Raw genomic sequence first — 7,095 nt, 5'->3', positions numbered from 1 at the left:
TCAGAAGGTGGGATGACCGATTGAATCTCTTCCCACACACAGAACAGAGGAACGGCCTCTCCCCAGTGTGGACAAGCTGATGTGCTACCAGATGCTTCTTGCTTTTAAACCTCTTCTCACAATCAGAGCATTTAAAAGGTCTCTGATCACTGTGTACAAGTTGATGGTCAGTGAGATGGGATGACTGAGTGAATCGCTTCCCACATACAGAGCAGGTGAATGGTGTCTCCCCAGTGTGACAATGATAACGTTTTCTCAGCTTTGGGTAATTGAAGCTCTTCCCACAGTCCCCACATTTCCACAGTTTCTCCATGATGCCAGTGTCCTTGTGACTCTCCAGATTGGACAATCAGTTGAAACCTTGTCCAAACTGTATGGTTTCTCCTTGCTGTGAATGATGTGATGTTTTATCAGGCTGTATAACTGGTTAAAGCTCTTTCCACAGTCAGTTCACTGGAACACTCTCACTCGGTGCTTTTCCAGTCAATTGTTTCAAAACTTTCAGTTTGAAATCCTCAGACAGAAACAGAGAAACATTTCTCATTCCACATTCAAAGGTTCACAATATTCAAGCGCTGATGAATCAAGTGAGTAGATGTTGGATGTCATGTTTGGTTTGATGTTCTTGTTTGGAATTCCTCCCTTTCTCATAGCCTGTAAAAGGAGTTTATAAAATGAATCCTCGTAAGTACAGGACAGAAATTCTAAATAGACAATTCTGATGCTGTGGAACATCTTTTCCTCGCTTGTTCACTTATGGGCTGAAGGACCTCTTTCTGTGCTGTGTGACTCTATGACAGCAAGTCCAGTTAGCCCCAAGACCTCAGTGCCTGCTCACCCACATTGATTCCCAGTCACAACAAAAGCAGAAACTGCTGGAAACTCTCAGCAGGTCTGACAGCATCTGTGGACAGAGAATAGAGCCAACTTTTCGAGTCAGGATGACCCTTCATCAGATTTCAGCATCTGCAGTACTTTGTCATGATTTCCAGTCAAGCGGAATCTTGATTTTGAAATTATCAGTCTTATATCCAAATACCAGACACATTGATAGCTGAAATAATTTCCCACAGACAGAACAGCTTCTTTACACATTCAAAGGTCAATGATCTTGATGAATCGACTGAATCTAGATACAACGTTTTGAATTGTGAATTCTCTCCTCCGAGTATCCTGTAAATACATTATTGTCAGTCCAGGTTAGCAATCCACCATTTTCGGTTTTTATTTCAGATTTCTAGAACTCACAGAATTTTGCTTTTAACATAGAAATGCATAAAGCTCTGTCCTGCTGCTGGTATTGCCCCCTATAAAGATGGCAGCGTCCTAGCCGGAACATTGCCCCTTATAAAGATGGCAGCGCCCTTGCCGGAACATTGCCCCTTATAAAGATGGCGGCCGGCGAGCCCGGCCCGACACCGAGAGAACAACCGTCTCGGTCCAAATGGGGGACCGTTAGATTTTTACTCGAACTTTGCGAGCCGAGTCTGGTGGTAATGAAATCTCTCCACCCACCGGCTCCGTTCCCCATCCACACTCGGTGTTTTATTTCACCCGTTGCGAAAGCCACACGACCGCCTCGCCCTTCCGTCAAGCTGCAGCACCCGCACCGCGCATGCTCCAATCACAACCTAACAGTGCGCCTGCGCAGCAGCTCCCGCAGTGAATGCTGGGCAATGGCTCTGCCATTGGATTGTACCTTTGTGGACACAGATTGGAACAACAGGGACAAGACCATTCATCAGCAATTCACACACTGGTCATGTCTGCCATGTCCTTGGTTATTGGTCACATGTGGTCAGCACTGCTGCCTCACAGCGCCAGGGACCTGGGTTCAATTCCAGCCTCAGGTTACTGTGTGGAGTTTGCACATTCTCCCCGTGTCTGCGTGGGTTTCCTCCCACAGTCCAAAGATGTGCAGGTTAGGTGGATTAGCCATGATAAATTGCCCCTTTCATGTTGGGGCATGAGATTACAGGAATAGGGCCTGGATGGGATCGTTGTCGGTGCAGGCTTGATGGGCCGAATGGCCTCCTTCTGCACTATAGGGATTCTATGATTCTGTGTGTCAAATTTAGTGCTCTGAACATTGTATAATTAAAAAGTAAGCATGCAACCTATTTTGCCAACAGAAATCGAGTACAATGTTGGTAAATGTGAGGTCATCCATTTTGGTAGGAATAACAGCAAAATGGACTATTTTTTTTTATTGTCACATGTTTTAGCATACAATGAAAAGTATTGTTTCTTCTGCGCTATAAAGACAAAACATACCGTTCATAGAGAAGGAAATGAGAGAGCGCAGAATGCAGTGCCACAGCCACAGCTAGGGTGCAGAGAAAGACCAACCCAATGCAAGATAGGCCCACCCAAAAGTCCGACAGCAGCACGGGAAGAAGCTGCTCTCGAGTCGGTTGGCACGCGACCCCAAGACCTCTGCATCCCCCTCCCGATGGAAGAAGGTGGAAGAGAGAATGTCGGGGGTGCGCGGGGTCCCCAACCATGCATTTAAATGGTAATAAATTGCAGCAGGCTGCTGCGCAAAGGGACCTGGGTGTCCTTGTGCATGAATCACAAAAAGATGGTTTGTCAGAGCCACCGGATGATAGTGATTAAGGCACGCTGCCCTGGCTTTTCTTTGGTATCGGGATGATGGTCCTCTTCTAGAAGCAGGTAGGGACCTTAGATTGTTGTAATGAGAGGTTGAACATGTCTGTGAATACCCTTGCCAGCTGATCCACGCAGGACCTCAGTGCTCATTGGGGTACCCCGTCTGGGCCAGTTGCTTTCCATGGGTTGACTTTTGAGAAGGCTACTCTGATGTCTGCACTGGTGACCTAACATACAGAATCATTCGAGGCTTCTGGGATGGAGGGTGTGCTCTCGCTGACCTCTTGCTCACAACGGGCATAGAATGTGTTGAGCTCAGTGGGGAGGGGTGCATTGGAGCCGGTGATTTTACCTGCCTTAATCTCGTAGCCTTTTATGTCTTGCAGACCTTGCCATAGTCGACGGGAATCCATGTGGATAGCCTGGGATTCTAGCTTGATCCGGTACTGTCTTTTGGCATCTTTGATGGATCTTCATAGATCATATCTGGCTGTCTTGTATAGGTCAGTGTCGCCTGACATGAACGTCTCAGATCTAAACTTCAGCAGACAGTGGATATCCCTGTTCATCCATGGTTTCTGGTTGGGGAACACATGGATTTGCTTCTTTGGCACACAGTCTTCTACACGCTTACTAATGAGTCAGTTACTGTAGTGGAGGACTCATTCAGGCTGGTCACAGAGTTTTTAAATACTGACCAATCTACTGACTCTAAGCAGTCTAGTAGGAGATCATCCGATTCCTCAGACCAATATTGCACGACTTTCTTTGGCAGATTCTCCCATTTCAGTTTTTGCTTTTAAGCTGGGAGCAGGAGCACAGACTTGATTTTCCAAGGTGTGGGCTGGTGATAGAGCAGTAGGCATTTTTGATATTTGTATAGCAGTGGTCTAGGATGTTTGGGCCTCTGATGGAACAGGAGATGTGTTGCAGGTACCTTGGTAGAACACCCTTGAGCTTGGCCTGATTGAAGTTTCGGCTACGATGAACAAGGCCTCAGGACAAGGCCTCGTCTCAAGGCTATTTGTGGTGGTGTATATTTCATCCAATGCCGTCTTCACGCCTGCATGGGGTGGGACGTAAACTGCTGTCAGGCTAACAGAGGTGAACTCCCATGGAAGGTAGTCAGGGTGGCATTTTAGCGTCGGGTATTCTAGGCCCGGGGATCCAATGTAATGATAATACAGTCAATATCTCGTGCACCATAACCAAAGTTTGGGTCTCATTTGATAGCGAGTGAGTCATGGTCTATTGATATAATATATTCCAATTCTGTTATTTGTCACTCTGCCACTTACTATTTGACAATAACATGCCTGATATTAAAATGTTACTGCATTTTACAACTGCAGGTCCTGGGGCTGATTGGAATCTGGTGTAACAATGATAATCACAAAGATCGGTTCCAGTGTCGCTGAGGTCATTTTGCCTGCAGGTAACCTGACATTAAGGGAGACAAGAGGCCCAACAAATATTTGCTTGTAAGAGGAGGACAAGATGTAAGGGGGCAATGATAGTTTGAGGTTTGTGTGTTATGCTGAGTGTCACTGGGAGGTGAGTGGGAAAATAGGAATGCAAACATTATGGCAGAGACATGTGTTACTGACTCTACTTGACTGAGAGCTGTTATGCTCAAGGGGAGAATAATGAGGACATGGGGAACTCCAGAGATTTCTGATATTGAGGTGTACCTGTGAGAGGAACTGAAAATAATCAGTTCCTTCTCATGGTTATCTGCAATTCTTGAGTTACAGTCACATGGGAAACAGATCTGACAGCTCATCAAACCCAATGTTTTGATCTTCTGTTTGAGACACATTGTGACTGAAAAGATCAAATGTTAAAACCTCAGGAGAGAAACATTCAGAATGTCACAAAGACGAGTGAACTGTCAATTAATCCCATTTACCATCGTTCTGCCAAATTCCCTCTGCAAGTATTTATCCAATTCTCTTTGAAATTTACTATTAAATTGGGCAGCACGGTGGCTGGGCAACACGGCGGCACAGTGGTTAGCACTGCTGCTTCACAGCGCCGGGTTCAATTCCCGGCTTGAGTCACTGTGTGGAGTTTGCACGTTCTCCCCATGTCTGCGTGGGTTTTTCCGGGTGCTCCGGTTTCCTCCCACATTCTGAAAGACGTGCTAGTTAGATGCATTGACCCAAACAGGCGCCGGACTGTGGCGACACGGGGAATTTCACATAACTTCATTGCAGTGTTAATGTAAGTCTTACTTGTGACTAATAAACTTTACTTGAAATCTGCTTCTAGCACCTGTCAGTTTGTACATTCCAGATTGCATCAAATTATTGTGTAAAAAATCATCCTCATCACCCTCTCCAGTTAAGTTGTCAATTATGTTAAATCTCTGTATCCCCTCTGTGAACAGACTCTCCTGCACCTGGGAAACAGTTTCTTCCTATCGACAGACCCTCCAATACCTGGGAAATAGATTCTCTCCATCGAAAGACCCTTCTGCACCTGGGAAAGTTTCTCCCCATCGACAGACCCTTCTGCACCTGGGAAAGTTTCTCCCCATCGACAGACCCTCCTGCTTCTGGGAAACAGTTCCTCTCCATTGACACTATCATAAATCGTTTGTCATTTTAAACACCTCTATTAAACCTCCCCATCACGTACCCTGATCTAAGACAGAAAAGCCCATGTTTTTCCTGCCCTGAAGAATCATATGGACTCAAAATGTTAACTGTTTCTCTCTGACTTGCTGAGTTTTTCTGCTTTTTTCCCTGTTTTTCCTTCTATAATCAATCAGAAACCCTTCATGATGCTGAACATCTCGGTTAAATAGGAACACACAGAGACTGAGAGAGATACAGAGGAGAGACAGAAAGACAGAAACATTGAGAGAGATTTTAAAAAACAGAAAGATGAGGTGGTCAGAGATAAAAGCTGAGAAACAGAGGAAACAAGCAATACAGAGAGAATGATATACAATATAAGGGAGCAGGCTATCAGTCCCCAGCTATGGGGAGCAGAGGGAACTCAGTGACTGATCCACAAATACAGCTCGTTATATCCGGGAATGGAGACTCTGAACAGAAATAACAGACTCATTTGTAAATGTCACTGCAATGTGATCCTGTGTGACTCTGCCCTGTCTCTGTGGATGGATATAGGCCGCACTGATACATGTTCTCACCAGATTGTGGCCCCTGGATTTATTTTTTGCCCAGAAGTGAGATGTGCGGTTTGCAACCGGCAGCAGAGAAACAGGAAGTTGTATTTCCTGAGAGTGAAACAGGCGACATCAGTTTGAGATGTTATCACCGTGAATATTCTTCCTGTCTGTGAGGGTGAACTCACTCTGACAGCATCAAGAACAACCACACAGATTGCTGCCGCTCTCAGCATTACATTCATCTCCATTCCCATGTTAAACAATAAACAAAGATTATTTGGGTTTTTAACAGTCAATGAATTGGGAGATGGACTGAGGGTCATCACTGGGAGAGATGAGGGGAAATTATAGAAAGGAATGAGTTTCCCCCAAAGAGGGTGATCAGAAAATGAGAGTGAGTCAGGGCCTGTCAGAGGAAGTGGGAGAGAGAAGTGGGGAGACAATGGCCTCGTGGTATTATCGCTAGATGTTAATGCAGAAACTCAGCAAATTTTCTGGGGACCCAGATTCGAATACCGCCATGGCAGATGGTGGAATTTGAATTCAATTCAAAACATCTGGAATTAAGAATCGAGTGATGACCATGAAACCATTGTCAGAAAAACCCATCTGGTTCCTTCCTTTAGGGAAGGAAATCTGCTGTCTTTACCCGGTCTGGTCTACATGTGACTCCAGGGCCACAGCAATGTGGTTGACTCTCAGCTGCCCTCTGAACAAGGGCAACTAGGGATGGGTAATAAATGCTGGCCAGTCAGCGGCACCTGTGTCCCACATATGAATAAAAAAAACAGAGAGAGAAGATTGAGTCTCTGTAAATTCGATGTTGTCTCAGACAGAGAAGAGAGATTGAAGGTGTTTGGTGCTTTTTTAGAGAGAGATAACCAGAGAATAAAAAAATTAAGTGAGTTTCAGCACTATCTGACATAAAAAAGTTAAATGAATGAGTGTCTGAGAGAAAGATAGAGGTTAAGTGACTGAGACAGTATTTGAGAGAGAGGTAAGGGAGTGAAAGGAGCGTGTTTAATTGAGTGTAGAGGTGGAAGGTAAGTGAAATGAGTGTCTGAGAGGAGAGCGATGTTAAGTGAGTCAGTATCTGACAGAGAGGAGAGATATTAACTGAGTACCTGACAGAGAGGAGAGATATTGAGTATCTGACAGAGAGGAGAGATATTAAGTGAGTACCTGACAGAGAGGAGAGATATTAAGTGAGTATCTGACAGAGAGGAGAGATATTGAGTATCTGACAGAGAGGAGAGATATTAAGTGAGTACCTGACAGAGAGGAGAGATATTAAGTGAGTATCTGACAGAGAGGAGAGATATTGAGTATCTGACAGAGAGGAGAGA

Source organism: Mustelus asterias, unplaced genomic scaffold (assembly GCF_964213995.1).
Source record: "Mustelus asterias unplaced genomic scaffold, sMusAst1.hap1.1 HAP1_SCAFFOLD_322, whole genome shotgun sequence".
In the NCBI taxonomy this organism is placed as follows: domain Eukaryota; kingdom Metazoa; phylum Chordata; class Chondrichthyes; order Carcharhiniformes; family Triakidae; genus Mustelus; species Mustelus asterias.
This window is presented reverse-complemented; position numbering follows the sequence as displayed.